Source organism: Meriones unguiculatus, chromosome 15 (assembly GCF_030254825.1).
Source record: "Meriones unguiculatus strain TT.TT164.6M chromosome 15, Bangor_MerUng_6.1, whole genome shotgun sequence".
In the NCBI taxonomy this organism is placed as follows: domain Eukaryota; kingdom Metazoa; phylum Chordata; class Mammalia; order Rodentia; family Muridae; genus Meriones; species Meriones unguiculatus.
The window spans coordinates 38551140-38570406 of NC_083362.1; positions in this window are offsets into that span (position 1 = coordinate 38551140).

The window sequence follows — 19267 nt, forward strand, 5'->3', positions numbered from 1 at the left end:
GAGGATGTGCTTTTCGTAATTGTCTGAGAAAGCACCAGATTGATTTCCAAAGTGATACAAGTTTACATTACCACCCGCAATGGAGGAGGGTTCCTCTTTTTTTACATCCTCTCCAGCATGTATTTTCACTGGAGTTTTTGATCTTGCGATTCTGATGGGTTTAAGATGAAATCTCAGGGTCCTTTTGACTTGCATTTCCCTGATGACTAACAAGGTTGAGCATTTCTTTAAGTGTTTTTCTGCTATTCTATATTCCTCTACAGAAAATCCTGAGCAGCTCTGTACCCATTTTAATTGTATTACTTGATTTGTTGCTTTTTAACTTTTTTAGTTCTTTATATATTCAGGATATCATTCCTCTGTCAGATATAGGGTTGGTGAAGATCTTCTCCCAGTATGTCTTTTTGTTCTTTTGACCCTGTCCTTTGCTTTATAGAAGCTTTTCATTTTCAGAATGTCACATTTATTGATTATTGACCTAGATCCTGAGCTCTTGGTGTTCTTTCCAGGAAGTTGTCTCCTGTGCCAATGTGTTCAAGGCTCTCCTCCACTTTTTCTTCTAACAGATTCAGTGTGTCAGGTGTTTTTGTTGAAGTCTTTGATCCACTAGGACTTTAATTTTGTGCAGGGTGATAAATGTGGGTCTATTTGCAATTTTCTGCATGTAGACATCCAGTTAGGCCAGCATCATTTGTTGAAGATGCTGCCTTTTTTCCATGGAATGGTTTTGGCTTCTTTGTCAAAAGTCAGGTGTAGCTTTATTCGTAATAGCCAGTCCTTCTATCCTACCCCTCCATTCTTCCACAAGACTCCCAGAGCTCCACCTAAAGGTTGTCAGTTAGTCTCAGCTGTTGGGTGGGGAATCTAAGGGTACACTATGCTTGGGCTCATGTTTGAAATCATAAAAGAGTATAACGAATTGTGTCAGAGTTTGGCTCTCTCCTGTGGTAGCAGGGGGTGGGGATTCACAGGTTGTTCCAGGCGTTGTTTTGACATTTCCCCACTCTCTGCTCTGTCTTTATCTCCACACATCTTGTAGGGTAAATTTTGGGTTGAAGTTTTCAGAGGTCGACTAGCATTCCCTTTCCATCACTATAAGTCCTGCCTGGCTGGAAGGCATCCTCCATTCTCTCCATGTAACCCACTGCTAAGAGGCTCAGAAACTCTCACCTCTTATTCCTAGTGAATACAGGCATCACCGTGAAAACAGTTAAATAATTTTCATTCTATTTTATTTCTATTACAAGAATGGGTGCACCTTATTCTATAGAAATGACTTCCATTGAAAATTAGCTTAAAGCTGGAGTGTGAGAATGAGGGAATGGAATCTCACCCCGGGGGAATTCCAGTTGTCTTTCTTGCTTCTGGATTTCTTCTTAACATTTTGAACAATCTTTTACAGTCTTTCTGTTGCTAAATGAAAATTTCTCCCTCAAACTGCTGGTTATTTTGTTAATTATGTCATTGTTCTAAACCTAAAATGCTTAAATATTGTAAAATTCTTTATAGTTTTCATATATTTGTGTCTTATAATATATGACATTGCACTTTAGTATTTTGTAATATGTATCAGTTATTTCAAATGTATTTTATGTTTAAATATATTTTTTCTGTAGCCATTATTTTCATCCAGTGTTTTTATCATTGTCTTTTTCGTATTAAGAAACTCTGAATAACTCTGGCGTGTTGACAATTATTGTGATATCTCCTTGTGATTTCTACAATTATTATTATTTTTCAATTACTTTTTGTCTAATGTCATCAAAATTCATTCTAGGACTTTTTGAAAATACATCAAATTCATTATGATAATTCATTTAAAAATGCCTAACAAAATATTTCATAATAATCATGACACGGGTTACATACAGTGAATCAAATATTTTCTACTATTTGAATCAAAATTACCTTCATATTGTAGTGGCTGGTCTAAAATATATTTAATAACTTTGTAATTTTTTTAATAACCATGGTTTTATTAAATAATATGTAGTAGTTCATGGCCTGGGTGATTGGCTGACGTCATTGAATTTATGTAAACACATTTTAATATTAGGTTTGTATGTGTTTAAGTAGGATGTTTATTTATTTATTTATTTTTACTTTTGGTGCTGTAACTTAAGCTCACCATCTATTTACATATAGACCTCTGTGGAATAGTATCTTTTTCAGTATATCCATATTTTTCTTCATAAGGCGATTTATTCAGGTATCTTATAAACTTGGCTATTTAAAATGAAAGATATTCATTGGGAAATTATATATTTTAGAACTTTTTTGTATTTTGTATATTTTATTTTCATGTTCTTCTATTACAAATTTCTTAAATTTATTCTACTTTCATTGTAGTCAAGTTAATTTTCAAGGGGCCTTTATATTCAGCATAGCATTTGCATATATAGCATATAACCTGAAAAACTATTAATGTATTTTACTATATATTCAGATTTTTATTTTCCTGAGCATACTTTTCTGATAATGCATTTTCTTTACACATTATATCTGACTACCTCAGTTATAGTGACGTAAGTACAATAAATGTTAACTAACTAAAACACCTTATTTATTTATCCAATTTTTTAATAAATCGTTACTATTTTAACCCCAAATCTTCATCACCACTATACATTTCATAGCTTCCCTGTTAAACCAGTGTCATGAAGAGTGAATATTGAGTATTAAATACTATTGATTAATATCTACTGACATCTTTCTACACACATATTCATTCATAATGAAAGTCTAAAATACTACAGTTGAAATATTTGCTAAATTTCCATAGAAATGAGAATTCACAAGATCTACAACTTAGAAGAACAGAATATTTGAGGAGCTGTACCTAAGTTACCATTGACAATGAGATGACTTTCATTATAAATTGTTTACTTTACTTTTATATTCATGCCAGAATGAATCCAATCACAACCACTGGTCGTCTTCAGATTTAAATCACTCTCCTCTAGACTCCTTCCTTTACTAACTCATACTGCCCCATCACTCATTAATGTGGTTTTGTGTGTGTGTGTGTGTGTGTGTGTGTGTGTGTTTGTGAAATTATAACTTTTGAGTTATTCTGCTGGGAAAATTTATCTTTATCTAATATAATGTGTTCTTATAATGTTTTAAATCTTAGGTTGAAGAGTTACTCAATCATTCATCATTTAAAGCATTTGTTTTAGCACTATGTTTCAGCATTATGGGTATTCTGGGTCCTACATATAGAGCACTTAATAGAAAATCGTCAAAATTAGAGTCTACAAATGTTTTCATACATTTTGCTGACAGAATAAGTACAAAAAAAACCCTTAAGTATCTTTTACCTGTTTGTCTTTCCCTTTCATTATATAGAGGAAGGGCATACATATACACTTTAAGAACAGTTTTTAAAGATGGCCTGTCCATTTATTGCATCAGAAAAATAGAGGTAAAACACTTGAAAGATACAAGATTGGACCAACAAGAGTGATAAGATATTTGTGCTTAAAATATTGTTTTCATGAGAACCCATGTATTATATAAAGGTTAAATTTTTTTAATAGTAATAATTATTATTATTTATTACAATTCATTCACTTTTTTTTTCAATGCAGTTTATTCAGGAACCTTGAACAATCATCTGACCCTGGGGAAAGCCAGCCCACAGCTTAAATAGCCTCTGGGTAGCCAACCCCAGCATGCCACGTGGGCAATGCAGATAAGTCCACATACATGGAAGCCAGATCCTCAGCCTTAGCCAAATGTGGAGTTGTTTGTGACAGAGAGCACTCACCATCGGGAAGGTGGAAGGCAGAAACCAGCTCCATCTTTAAGGCATGGCATTATGCAGCTCTCTACAGTTCCCCCTTTTTGTTTTAGATGCATCAGGCAAGAGTAGAGGCCTGATCTCTGATATTAGAAATAAATTGGGACTTTGTACTGATGTTCATTTAGGTGTCATCCACCCAAAGAGTATCAGACACGTAAGATACCTTTTTCTCAGAGGCGGGACCTGGGGCATCAACCCGCATGCAATCAGACATGCTCTTCTCTGGGTCGAAAGTGGCTGACCCTGAGTGCAGTGCTTAGCCTCGCATCTTGAGCATAACATTTTAGCTTTTTATGGTAGCCAACCATGCTTGGGGAGACTGTCCTGCTTCAATGGCTGTAAAGGCCTGAATGATCATGGCTGCATTACGCTGTTGTGAGACTCTAATCTTGCATATACACCACAGGCAAACCAAGGAGACCAACACCAGAAGGCCTGCTAACGCTCCCATGCCCGCCCATTCCTTCAGATGATTCATGGCTGCAGCAATCCATGGTGATAATCCTGTGGCTAGTCCTGCGTCCACTCTGGTAGAATTTACCATGACAATGGCCACTCTCAGCTGCTCCATCGTAGTATCGAATTCTCCAGTCCAATTACCTAAAATATAGCTAGACAATTGTTTAGACAGATTTGCAGCACAGGAAAAATTCTCATGTTGTATGCTAGTGACACAAAGTCCAGCATACTTTCATTGACAGCCAGAGGAAGAAGATCCAAACAGTCCTGAAGAGACCTGATAGGCTAAGGTTAAATTTATATGATAAAATAATGTTATAGTTAGAAAAAAAACTGTTGGTAAATACCCTTTACCAATTTCCTCAGTTAATGTAATGAGAATGTGTAAAATAACTTTTCTTTGAAAGATGTAATTGTCTTGTGAGCTTAATCCTGAATAATCTCACCCTTCTGAACTTTTGCTGGCTGGTTCAATTTGGCTGTTGTAACTCAGACTACTCTCCAAACTGCCCGATTCAATCTGGTTTCTTTTGGGTCCTTACTGATTTGCTCTGCATTGCCTCAGATTAACTCTGCCAACTTGTTCTAATTTTCTGCTTTCTTCTTATTCTCTGGCTTCAACTCAGTGAGTTCAATTTGCATTAACTCACAAATGAACTCATTCACTGCATGGCACTCACTTAAGTAAAGTAGGAAAACTTTACTGAACTGATTGAGCTGATCTGGACTACCACAAAATAAAATGCCACTGCGTCGCCTCTCAACTGACTCCTCCTTCAGTGCCACCTGACAGAAGTGAACTGAATGAATTCAACACAGCTCAGTGCAACTCAACTTGACTCGATTCAATGCAACTCAACTCAACCCAAACCAACTCAACCCAACTCAACTCAACTCAACTCAACCCAACCCAACTCAACTCAACTCAACTCAACTGTATCTTCCTATCCTCCCTTATGTCACCTGTTTTATTTTTGTTTGTTTTCTGTCTCTACTTATAAGAATTCAGCATATCTTATCTCTGACTCATTCTGGCAAATCTTTCTCTGATTTGTCACATTGTTTACCTCTCAATTACAGGTCACTTTCAAACTGAAGAGTTTTAAGTTAGCCTGGGTATAGTTAGCCTGAGTATAACTTTATTTTAAAATAAAGAGCCATCTTGACTGGGAGCTGAATTCAGGTACCAGGAAATATCACAGAATGTACACCTTACAGAGAACAAAATTAACTCTCCTAGCAACAGCCTCCTGGAAATGATAGAGAATAAATACTTCATACAAAACAGAGACAAACTCCCTGGCAATAATCAATGGGAATCAGTTGAGAATCGAGTGGGAAAATTCTCTCTAATGTTTCAGATATGGTTTAGAAAAATAGCCATTGTGTTTATATGCCTTAGCCATTGTGATTGTGTGCCTCAGAAAAGGTCACCCCGCCCTGCTAAACTTCACCTAATTCTGTAATGCCAAGGCTTGTGTCCCCTGATTGTTGCCATGGAAACCCCCTGCTTACAGACTTTCCCTTTAAAAATCCTGTTCACTCAGATCTCAGGGTCTCCCTTCTCTATTGCTGCATCAGTGAGACTTCCCTGAGTTCAAACACGCTCTCCTAATAAAGCTCTCTTGCTATTGCATTGAGTCACCTCCTGGTGGTCTCTGAGGGTCCCGTGAATCTGGCATTACAAAACATGGTGCTTCCTTCTTCAAACTAACTTTACCTTATTTTCATTGTTTGTTATTAAAGATGTGTAATAAGGGCATGTCTGTATTCTCACTAGAGGGATAAAGTTGTATCATTCCAGCTAGATCACAAAGACCTAAAAGGTCTTTGGATGTGATTTCTTGGCAGAGCAGCAACGTTGCTAGATTAAAATTCCTCTCTATCTTTTCCCTTTCTGTTTAGGCTAAAAGTAATATTCAGTTTAACTATGAAAACAGAAAAAAGTCAATCCCCTAAATTTAACTGTCCAAATGTCCTTATGAAGATCCATAAATGCAACGATCCTTCATAACTACAATGTTGATCATCAGTTATTCAGCAAAAGTCCATTTCAATATTAAGGTTTTCTGCCAGTCTGCCAGCCTGATGTACAATATGTCCTTATTTAGCTGGTTGTTGAGCAAAATCCGTGCAAGAGGTATCAACTTTCTGTGTCTCTTCATTTCTGGAGCTGTGCCTTTCATGTGGAAGATTCTCTTACTTAGATCAGATCTTTATCACTTTGAAAACCAGTAGATTTTCATCACCTGTGGAAACATAGGCAAAACTTTTTCCCCAACATAGCATAATCCCTTGGTGTTCGCTCTGTAGCTGAGCAGGCTTGAATGGTTGGTTGCTGTGGTCTGAGCACAGCTGCTGTGTGCTGTGAGGGGATTTCAGGCAAGTTCCAAAGTCATAAAATGGGAAAGCAAAAACGAGTCACATCAATACAAAAAGAAGTTCCTAAAACTACCAAACTTCCTTTCTAAAACTACTTCCTGGGGGAATCCAAGATGGTGGAGACCTGCGCACCACCATATACAGAGGAACTGAAACTCCGAATTGGTGAGTCGAGGGGCTGTGGAACCCAAAACAACTGTACAAGGAGTCAGGGGAGAAGGGTGACAAACCCTGATCTGAGTCTAATAGGACACAGGCCAACTGTGGACATCTCTGTGGACTTCTCCTGGGGAATCGATGACTGGACACTTCCTTGTAACAGGCAGAAGCAGCAGCGAAGGAGGTTGCCAACCCTGCAGCAGAGGGGACGGAGGTACAACAGCCAACAGGGAGGCTGCAGTGGAGTTACCGGACTTACCAGAGTTCCCGCAACTAGCAGCTGAAGCAGAGGAGGCACTCCACAGTGCACACAGTTTGCCTGCACACAGTGCTGTCTGCTCCAAGCTCAGATCACCCTCTTTGATATTTGAGACTGAGAACACTCAAACCCCTCAGCCTTGCCTGAGTGGGAAGCAGCAGAGGAAGCACATAGTGCTTCCCAACTCAGAGAGCAGGCCCCGCCTGCTCTGCTCACAGCTTCTAGCATAGAGCACAGGGCTGGATACACAGAGCCCACAACAGTATAATTGTCCCACCTGCAGCACTAGCTACAGACCTCAGAGTCCAGCCTGCAGAGCCCTCCACAGATTGGAGACCACTGGGTATTTAGTAAACCTGTGCAGGTGCTTTGTGCCCGCAATCTGCCCTTGCTAACCATGCCAGCACGCACACTCCCTCTTACACTTGCTCCCAACCCCCATATTGCAAGCATCTACACTTCCTAGCACCAATTTAAGAAGCACATGCGCGTGCGCCACACACACACACACACACACACACACACACACACATACTTCCCCCACAATAACAAAACAGCTCCAGTGGTTTTCCTCCCTTAGGTACAACAACTTAAGCAGCAACACACACTCTCAAACCACTGGACCTCCCTTATCTTCCTAAAGAATACTCCAGAGACCAGAGAAAAACAGTTCTAGTCTGAAGTTCAGACTCAAGGAAAAAAACAGTCAAGATCTCATATAAGCAAATGGCCAAAAGTAGGCATAAGAACTCACCTAACAAAAAACAGGACACCATGGACCCATCAGCAACCCCCAAAATCAAAAGATATTTTAACTCAGCGGAAACACAGGAAAATTACTTTAAAGCTATGCTTATGCAGTTATTAGAGGAACAAAAAGAGGAAATGAACAGAGCTCTCAAAGAAATACAGAAGACTATAACTGCCCACATACAGGACCAATTACAGACATATAGAGAAGAAACAAACAAAAAAATAGGAGCCACATTCACTCAGATGAAGGAAATGGTGCAAAGCATGAAAACAGAATTAGAATCTATAAAGAAAACACAAACAGAGAAAACCCTGGAACTGGAGAACTTAAAGATCAGGAATCACAAAGGTAAGCATCACCAATAGAATACAAGAGATGGAAGAGAGAATCTCAGGTGCTGAAGATGCACTGGCTGAAACTGATTCCTCTCTCAAAGAAAAGGTAAAATCAGAAAAGTTCCAAACACAAAACATATAAATCAAGGACACCATGAAAAGATGAAACCTAAGAATAATAGGAATAGATGAAAGAGAAGACTCCAGACCTCAAGGACCAGAAAATATATTTTTTTTTTCAATGCAGTTTATTCAGGAACATTGAACAATCCTCGGACCCCGGGGAAAGCCAGCCCACAACTTAAATAGCCTCTGGGTAGCCAACCCAGGCGTGCCACGGGGGCAATGCAGATAGGTCCACATACATGGAAGCAAGCCAGATCCTCGGCCTTAGCCAAATGTGGAGTTGTTCGTGACAGAGAGCACTCACCATCGGGAAGGTGGAAGGCGGAAACCAGCTCCATCTTTAAGGCATAGCATTCCGCCGCTCTCTACAGTTCCCCGTTTTTGTTTTAGACGCATCAGGCAAGAGTAGAGGTCTGATCTTTGATATTAGAAATAAATTGGGACTTTGTACAGATGTTCATTTAGGTGTCATCCACCCAAAGAGCATCAGACCCGTCCGATACCTTTTTCTCAGAGGCGGGACCTGGGGCATCAACCCGCATGCAATCAGACATGCTCTTCTCTGGGTCCAAAGCGGCTGACCCTGAGTGCAGTGCTTAGCCTCGCATCCTGAGCGTATCATTTTAGCTTTTTATGGTATCCAACCATGCTTGGGGAGAATGTCCTGCTTCAATGGCTGTAAAGGCCTGAATGATCATGTCTGCATCACACTGTTGTGAGACTCTAATCTTGCATATATGCCACAGGCAAACCAAGGAGACCAACACCAGAAGGCCTGCTAACACTCCCATGCCCGCCCATTCCTTCAGATGATTCATGGCTGCAGTAATCCATGTTGATAATCCTGTGGCTAGTCCTGCGTCCACTCTGGTAGAATTTACTGTGACAATGGCCACTCTCAGCTGCTCCCTCGTAGTATCGAATTCTCCAGTCCAATTACCTAAAATATAGCTCGACAATTGTTTAGACAGATTTGCAGCGCAGGAAAAATTCTCATGTTGTATGCTAGTGACACAAAGTCCAGCATACTTTCATTGACAGCCAGGTTGAGCGATTTGCCATAGGGTATCGATTTGCTCCTGCAAGAGGTCAATCCTCTGATTGAACACCATCAAGCTCCTTTTAGTTGAGCATTAATTCTTTTATGTACAACTAAGGCATGAGCTACACTGGCTAAATGATTATTCAGGGTCTGAGCAGTCTGCCCAGTATGACTCATGGCTAATGCCCTGGTGGTAGCTCCAACAGCCGTCAATGAGATGGTAGTAACAATGGTGGCTGTAGTTCCAAGATCCCTTTTCTGTCTGAAGAGAGTCATAGCGTGAGGGGCATCAATGGGCATAGGCATCCAGCGAGGCATGCGAGTAACCAGGGCACACCTAACTTTACTAGCATTCCAGCATTGGGCAAAAAAGCAAGTATCATTACCACAATTACTTGGCTCTATCTGGCTAATAATGAATAAAAATGGGGGATATAGACAAACAGGTGTGGGCTTATAGGAAATATTATGAGAAGCCTTAACCCCTCGTTGGAACATCCTGCGTCAGTTCTAGAACTAGCAGTGGTGGTGTCCGAGGTCTGAGTTGGTTCAGGAGACCATTGCCCCCAGGGGCGAGACGTGCTCCATGCCAATTGACTAACTCCATGTTTTCCTCCAATTTTGAAAGTCATTTAAGGTTCTTAAATTACTTTTTTCCCTTTTTTCTTAAATTTTTCATCAATTACACTTTATTCATTTTGCATCCCCCCATAAGCCCCTCCCTCCTCCCATCCCAATCCCACCCTCCCTCCTCCCTCTGCTTGCATGCCACTCCCCAAGTCCACTAATAGGGGAGGTTCTCCTCTCCTTTCTGATCTTAGTCTGTCAGTTCACATCAAAAGTGGCTGTATTGTCCTCTACTGTGGCCTGGTAAGGCTGCTCCCCCTCAGGAGGAGGTGACTAAAGAGCAGGCCAATCAGATTATGTCAGAGTCAGTCCCTCTTCACATTACTATGTAACCCAATTGGACTCTGAACTACCCTGGGCTACATCTGTGCAGGGGTTCTAGGTTATCTCCATGAATAGTCCTTGGTTGCAGTATGAGTCTCTGGGAAGTTCCCTATGTTCAAATTTTCTTGTTCTTTTGCTCTCCTTGTGGAGACCCTGTCCTCTCCAGCTCTTACTATTTCCCAGTTCTTACCTAAAATTCCGTTCACTCTGCCCAACAGTTGCCCATCAGGCTCAGCATCTGCTTTGATAGTCTGAAGGGCAGAGGCTTTCAGAGGCCCTCTGTGGTAGGTTCCTAGGTTGTTTCCTGTTTTCTTCTTCTTCTGATGTCCATCCTGTTTGCCTTTCTGGATGGGGTTTGGACGTTTTAGTTAGGGTCCTCTCTCTTGCTTAGTTTCTTTAGATGCACAGGTTTTAGTGGGTTTGTCCTATGTTGTATGTCTATATGAGTGAGTATATACCATGTGTGTCTTTTTGCTTCTGAGACAACTCACTCAGGATGATCCTTTCCAGATCCCACCATTTACCTGCAAATTTCATGATTTCCTTATTTTTCATTGCTGAGTAATATTCCATTGTGTAGATGTACCACAATTTCTGCATCCATTCTTCAGTTGAGGGGCATCTGGGTTGTTTCCAGCTTCTGGCTATTACAAATAAAGCTGCTACAAACATGGTTGAGCAAATGTCCTTTTTGTGTACTTGAGCCTCTTTTGGATATATGCCCAGTAGTGGTATGGCTGGATCTTGAGGAAGCGCTATTCCTAGTTGTCTGAGAAAGCGCCAGATTGATTTCCAGAGTGGTTGTACAAGTTTACATTCCCACTAGCAGTGGAGAAGGGTTCCCCTTTCTCCACAACCTCTCCAGCATGTGTTGTCACTTGAGTTTTTGATCTTGGCCATTCTCATGGGTGTAAGGTGAAATCTCAGGGTTGTTTTGATTTGCATTTCCCTAATGGCTAATGAGGTTGAGCATTTCTTTAAGTGCTTCTCTGCCATTCGGTATTCCTCTACAGAGAATTCTCTGTTTAGCTCTGTTCCCCATTTTTTAAGTGGATTACTTGGTTTGCTGCTTTTCAGCTTCTTTAGTTCTTTATATATACTGGATATGAGTCCTCTGTCAGATAAAAGGTTGGTGAAGATTCTTTCCCAATCTGTAGGTGGTCGCTTTGTTTTGATGACGGTGTCCTTTGCTTTACAGAAGCTTTTCAGTTTCATGAGGTCCCATTTATTGGTTGTTGCTCTTAGAGCCTGTGCTGTTGGTGTTCTGTTCAGGAAGTTTCCCCCTGTACCAATGAGTTCTAGGGTATTTCCCACTTTTTTTTCAAGCCGATTTAATGTGTCTGGTTTTATGTTGAGGTCTTTGATCCACTTGGACTTCAGTTTTGTGCAGGGTGACAAGTATGGATCTATTTTCATTTTTCTACATGTAGACATCCAGTTAGACCAGCACCATTTGTTGAACATGCTATCTTTTTTCCATTGTATGGTTTTGGCGTCTTTGTCAAAGATCAGGTGTACATAAGTGTGTGGGTTTATTTCTGGGTCCTCTGTTCGGTTCCATTGATCCACCATTCTGTTTCTATGCCAGTACCATGCAGTTTTTAAAACTGTTGCTCTATAGTACAACTTAAGATCAGGGATGGAGATACCTCCAGAAGATCTTTTATTGTAGAGGATTGTTTTAGCAATTCTGGGTTTCTTGTTATTCCATATGAAGTTGAGAATTTTCCTTTCCAGGTCTGTAAAGAATTGTGTTGGTAATTTGATGGGCATTGCATTGAATCTGTAGATTGCTTTTGGTAAGATGGCCATTTTTACTATGTTAATCCTACCAAGCCATGAGCATGGGAGATCTTTCCATCTTCTCATATCTTCTTCTAATTCTTTCTTCAGAGATTTGAAATTTTTTTCATACAAGTCTTTGACTTCCTTGGTTAGGGTTACTCCGAGGTACCTTATGTCATTTGTGGCTATTGTGAAGGGTGTTGTTTCCTTAATTTCTTTCTCAGCCCTTTTGTCTTTTGTATACAGGAGGGCTACTGATTTTTTTGAGTTAATTTTGTATCCTGCCACTTTGCTGAAGGTGTTTATCAGCTGTAGGAGTTCCCTGGTAGAGTTTTTGGGGTCACTCACGTATACTATCATATCATCTGCAAATAGTGATAATTTGACTTCTTCCTTTCCAATTTGTATCCCCTTGATCTCCTTCAACTGTCTTATTGCTCTAGCAAGGACTTCCAACACTATGTTGAAGAGATATGGAGAGAGTGGGCAGCCTTGTCTTGTCCCTGATTTCATTGGGATTGCTTTAAGTTTCTCTCCATTCAGTTTGATGTTGGCTATAGGCTTGCTGTATATCGCCTTTACTATGTTTAGATATGTGCCTTGTATCCCTGATCTCTCCAATACTTTGAACATGAATGGATGTTGGATTTTGTCAAAGGCTTTTTCAGCATCTAGGGAGATTATCATGTGGTTTTTTCTTTCAGTTTGTTAATATGGTGGATCACATTGATGGATTTCCATATATTGAACCACCCCTGCATACCTGGGATGAAGCCTACTTGGTCATAGTGGATAATATCTTTGATGTGTTCTTGGATTCGGGTTTGCAAGTATTTTATTAAGTATTTTTGCATCAATGTTCATAAGGGAGATTGGCCGGAAATTCTCTTTCTTTGTTGAGTCTTTGTGAGGTTTAGGTACCAAGGTGACTGTGGCTTCATAGAATGAATTTGGTAATATTCCTTCTGTTTCTATTTTGTGGAATAGTTTGAAGAGAATTGGTGTTAGCTCTTCTTTGAAGGTCTGGTAGAATTCTGCGCTGAAGCCATCTGGTCCTGGGCTTTTTTTTGGATGGGAGACTTTTGATGACCGCTTCTATTTCTTTGGGGGATATAGGTCTATTTAGTTGATTTACCTGGTCCTGGTTCAGCTTTGGTAAGTCAAATCGATCAAGAAAATTGTCCATTTCATTTAGATTTTCAAATTTTGTGGCATATAGACTTTTGAAGTAAGTCCTAATGATTGTTTGGATTTCCTCAGTGTCTGTAGTTATATCCCCCTTTTCATTTCTGATTTTGTTGATTTGGGTGGTGTCTCTCTGCCTTTTAGTTAGCCTGGCTAAGGGTTTGTCAATCTTGTTGATTTTCTCAAAGAACCAGCTCTTGGTTTCATTGATTCTTTGAATTGTTTTATTTGTTTCCAATTGATTGATTTCAGCCCTGAGTTTGATTATTTCCAGCCGTCTACTCCTTCTTGGTGTGTCTGCTTCTTCTTTTTCTAGGGTTTTTAAGTGAGCCATTAGGGTGCTTGAATGAGCTGTCTCGAATTTCTTTTTGAAGGCACTTAGTGCTATGAACTTTCCTCTTAGCACTGCTTTCATTGTGTCCCACAATTTCGGGTATGTTGTGTCTTCATTTTCATTGATTTCTAGAAAGACTTTAATTTCTTTCCTTATTTCTTCCCTGACCCAGCTGTCATTTAGTAACAAGTTGTTCAGTTTCCATGTGTGTGTAGGCTTTTTGTTATTTCTGTTATTGTTGAGGTCCAGCTTTATTCCATGGTGATCAGACAAGATACATGGGATTATTTCAATCTTCTTGTATTTGTTGAGGCTTGCTTTGTGACCCACTATGTGGTCTATTTTGGAGAAGGTTCCATGAGGTGCTGAGAAGAAGGTAAATTCTTTTGTGTTTGGGTGTAAAGTTCTGTAAATGTCTGTTAGGTCCATTTGATTCATGACCTCTGTCAGAGACATTGTTTCTTTGTTTAATTTCTGTTTGGTTGACCTGTCCTTTGTTGAGAGTGGGGTGTTGAAGTCTCCCACTATTAATGTGTGTGGATCTATATGTGCTTTAAATTTTATCAACGTTTCTTTCACAAATGTGGGTGCCCTTGTATTTGGGGCATATATGTTCAGGATTGTGATGTCTTCCTGGTGGAATTTTCCCTTGATGAGTATGAAGTGTCCTTCCCCATCTCTTTTGATTAATTTTGGTTGAAAGTCTATTTTATCAGATATTAGAATGGCTACTCCTGCTTGCTTCTTGGGTCCGTTTGCTTGGAAAGTCGTCTTCCAACCCTTTACCCTCAGGTAATGTCTATCTTTGTGTCTTAGGTGTGTTTCTTGTATGCAGCAGATTGCTGGGTTTTGTTTACGTATCCATTCTGTTAATCTGTGTCTTTTTATTGGAGAGTTGAGTCCATTGATGTTGAGAGAGATTAATGACCAGTGGCTGTTAGATCTCTTGATTTTGATGTTGGCTGTGGTCATCAGGTTGTGTGCTTGGTTGCTTTTTGTTTTACTGAAGTGAGGTTATTTATTTCCTGTGTTTTCTTGAATGTAGCTAGCTTTCTTGGGTTGTATTTTCCCTTCCAGTGTCTTCTGTAATGCTGGATCTGTTTGTAGGTATTGCTGAAATTTGTTTTTGTCATTGAATATCTTGTTTTCTCCATCTATGAGGACTGAGAGTTTTGCTGGGTATAGTAGCCTGGGCTGACATCTGTGTTCTCTTAGGGTCTGCATGATATCTGTCCAGGCCCTTCTGGCTTTCATAGTCTCTGTTGAAAAGTCAGGTGTGATTCTAATGGGTTTGCCATTATATGTTACTTGGCCTTTTTCCCTTGCAGCTTTTAGTATTTTTTCTTTGTTCTGTATACTTACTGTTTTGATTATTATGTGGCGGGAGGATTTTCTTTTCTGGTCAAATTTGCTGGGTGTTCTGTAGGCCTCATGTATTCTAATTGGCCTCTCCTTTAGCTTGGGGAAATTTTCTTCAATGATTTTGTTGAAAATATTTTCTGGGCCTTGGAGAAGGGAGTCTTCTTTTTCCTCTATACCTATTATTCTTAGGTTTTGTCTTTTCATATTGTCTTGCATTTCTTGGACGGTCTGTGTCAGGAATTTTTCAGATTTAACATTTTCTTTGACAGATACATCGATTTCTTCCATTGTATCTTCTACACCTGAGATTCTTTCTTCCATCTCTTGTAGTCTGTTGGCTATGCTTACCTCTGTAGTTCCTGTTTTCTTCCCTAGATTCTTCCTTTCCATTATTTCTTCCATTTGTGTTTTCTTTAATTTTTCCAATTCTATCTTCAGGTCTTGAGTTGTTTTGTTTACTTCGTTCACCTGTCTGATTGTACTTTCCTGTTTTTCTTTTAGTTCCTTCAACTCTGTTTCTTTCATTTCATTCAGTGTTTTAAGCATTTCCTTTCTAAAGGCCATAAACTGTTTGGCTGCAGCTTCCTCTATTTCTTTACGGATGGCAATATTCTGTTTGAGTTTATCTTCCTCTATGTCTTTACGAATCTTATTTGTTTCCTCTGTTATCATCTTCATGAGCATAGTTGTTAGGTCATCTTCTTGGATTTCAGTTATGGTGGGGTGTCCAGGGCTACTTGCCCCTGGGTAACTGGGTTCTGGAGATGCCATATTGCTCTGTCTTTTGTTGCTTGAGCTTTTACGCTGGCCCCTACCCATTGTGTTATCTTAGGAGTTTGGGGTTATTTTCTGGTGGTTCCTGGGGATCCTGTGGTGGAGAGAATCCCCTTTGCAGAAAGCTGGATTTTCCTGAAGGATGTCTTCTCAGCTTTTTGGGGATAGTCCCTGGATGGCTGGTGTGTTTTCAGGAGTTGCTCACCTCAGGGATATAGACCTGAGTGGTAACTGTGGTCTTTGTTAGTCGAGAGGGTTCTCCTCTCACCCAGGGAAGTCCTGAGGGCAGCTGCCCTGTTTCTGGGTTTCTTGTTGCAAATTTAATGATCAGCTGCTGTGACCCAGTTGGACATCAGGCGCGCCTCAACTGTTTGTGCTTGTGTCTTGAGCACAGCTGAGTGCTGGCGCCTCGGCCCCACTAGACTACTAGACTTTTTCTAGGGAAGGATTGGGTGATTTAGATCAGTACAGTTTCCTTCCTTCCCTGTGGATTCTCTGGAGACACGGACTCCTAGTGTCTTTTTTTGCCCTGGTGCACACTGCTCAGTGTCCGCCAGCTGGCTGGCCACAGAAATTTGCCTGTGCCTGGAGCACAGCTGTGTGATGGCGGCTCAGTCTCTGCCAGCTGTCTGGTGCGCAGAAACTGCCTGTGTCTGCCTTTGTGGCTTTTGGGAGTCTGAGTGGCTCCCTAAGCTGGGTAATTTTCCGGGGACCTTTTCAGGTTGGGGGTGAGCTGAGTGCTCTGAGATCAGACCCGCCGTTTCTATCTCTGGCGGCGAATCAGGCGCGCAGGCAGGCAGGGCTCTGTTCCGGAACCTGGGTCCCCGGCTCTGGCTCCGGGCTGGCTCCTGGGGTGCCCGTGGAACCCGCCCGAGTCTTTTCCAGGGGATGTCTGGGTGACCTAAGGCCGGTCCCAATCGTTTCCTGTACCCTGGGGTTATCTCTCGACTGAAAATTCCAGTCTCTGATAGTGTGGTGCCCAAGGTTCAGTCTGGGACCGTGACCAGAGACACTGGCTTGTGGCTCTGGGCTGGGGCTGGGGCTGGCGGCTGGCAGCCAAGCGTCTGGCGGAACTGGGATCTCTTCCGCGGTTTAGCCGCGTGAGTTAAAAGCTCATTGAATCCCCCACCGTGGGGTATCCTCTCACCTGGGAAACACAATGACTGTGTTTTATGGCCGAGAGTTCTGATTGCTGTTCACTGTGCTGATCCTGCTGTGCTGCTGCTCAGAATGAGAGTCCTCCCGGCGCCGCCATCTTGCCCCTCCTCCCAGAAAATATTTTTAAGAAAATCATAGAAGAAAATTTTCCCAACTTAAAGAAAGAAATGTCCATAAACATACAAGAAGCCTACAGAACACCAAATAGACCAGACCAGAAAAGAAATACTTCATGTCACATCATAGTCAAAACACTAAATCTACAAACAACAACAACAAAAAATATTAAAGGCAGCAAAGGAAAAAGGTCAAATAACATATAAAGGTAGACCAATCAGAATCACACCAGACTTTTCATCAGAAAATATGAAAGCCAGAAGGGCCTGGGCAAAGGTCATGCAGTCTTTAAGGGAACACAGATGTCAACTCAAACTAGTATACCCAGAAAAGCTTTCAATCAACATAGATGGAGAAAACAAAATATTCCATGATAAAACTAAATTTAAGCAATATCTACACAGCAACCCAGCCCTATAGAAGATACTAGAAGGAAAACTCCAATTCAATGAAAACAACTACATCAAAGAAAATATAGGATACCGATAATTTCCAAACAAAAATTAAAAGAAAAAAAGCAATGAATCATAATAAGACCACCAACTCCACAATAAAAGGAACTAACATTCATTGCTCACTATTATCTATCAACACAAATGGTCTCAACTCTCCAATAAAAAGACACAGACTAACAAAATGGTTGCGGAAAGAGGATCCAACATTCTGCTGCATCAAGAAACATACCTATGCAACAAAGATAAACACTACCTCAGAGTAAGGGCTGGCTGGAAAAAATGTTTTTCAAGCAAATGGACCCAGAAAACAAGCAGGGGTAGCTCTCCTAATACCTAACAAAATAGACTTTCAACCAAAAGTAGTCAATAAAGAAGGAGGACATCACAATTTTGAACATCTATGCCCCAAATACAAAACCACCTATATTTGTAAATGAAACATTATTAAAGCTTAAATCACACATTAATCCTAACACCTTAATAGTGGGAGACTTCAACACTCCACTTTCACCAAGGGACAGGTCATCTGTTCAGAAACAAAACAGGGAAACAACAGCACTTACAGAGGTCCTAAATAAAATGGACCTAATAGATGTCTATAGAACTTTCCACCCCAAATCAAAAGAGTATAACTTCTTTTCAGCACCTCATGGAACCTTCTCCAAAATAGAACATATAGTTGGTCACAAAGCAAAACCTCAGCAGATACAAGAAGACTGAAATAATCCATTTTATACTATCTGACCATCATGGTATAAAGATGGACCTCAACCACAAGAGAAACAGCAAAAAGCCTGCACATACATGGAAACTGAACAACTTGCTACTCAATGACAGTTTGGTTAGGGAAGAAATATAGAAAGAAATTAAAGACTTCCTAGAATTCAATGAAAATGAAAGCACAACATACCCAAACTTATGGGAAACAATGAAGGCAGTGCGAAAAGATCATAGCACTGAGTGCCTTCAAGAAGAAATTTGAAACATTACACACAAGCAACTAAATGGCCCAACTGAAAGCCCTGGAAAAAAAGAAGCAGATACACCCGAGAGGAGCAGACGGCTGGAAATAATCAAACTCAAGGCTGAAATCAATCAATTAGAAACAAATAAAAGTATTCAAAGAATCAATGAAACCAAGAGCTGGTTCTTAGAGAATATCAAGATAGACAAGCCCTTAGCCAAATGTTGTAAGCAGTTAAAATTTACTATGGGTTTATCTTCTGGTAACGCTGCTGTTAATCCTCAGCAGCTGTATAACCAAATCACCACACAGAGACTGGGTTTTTAGTTAACCTAGAACACAATGCTGGGCAATATTTACTCCCTCCTAAACCTCCAAGACCTCAGTTTCCTAACATTTAGATTTCCCACATTATACTTGCTTTTTGTGAAATCTTAGGTCTGGTTCATGCTCCAACCAAGCTCTCTCCTCTCGCTCTGCTCTCCTCGTGCTCTGCCTCCTCGTGCTCCTCCTCCTTCTCGCCCCTTCCTGTTCTCTAGCTCCTCCCCTCTTTCCTGTCCTCTGGCTCCTCCCATTGCACAACATTGTATCTAGTTGCTTTATTTGTGTCCTGTTTACACAAGAGTTGAGACAGGATGCTTATAGTGAGTATCACAATGCAATATCTAGATTGAAACCAGAGAGTTGGGGCTGGGGAAATCAGCATTTGAATTAACAAGGGTAAGGCATATACATTTTAAAAGACCATTATACCAACCTCCAAACTAACAAAAAGGCAGAGAGAATCTATCCAAATCAGCAAAATCAGAAATGAAAAGGGTGATATAACTACAGACACTGAGGAAATCCAAACAATCATTA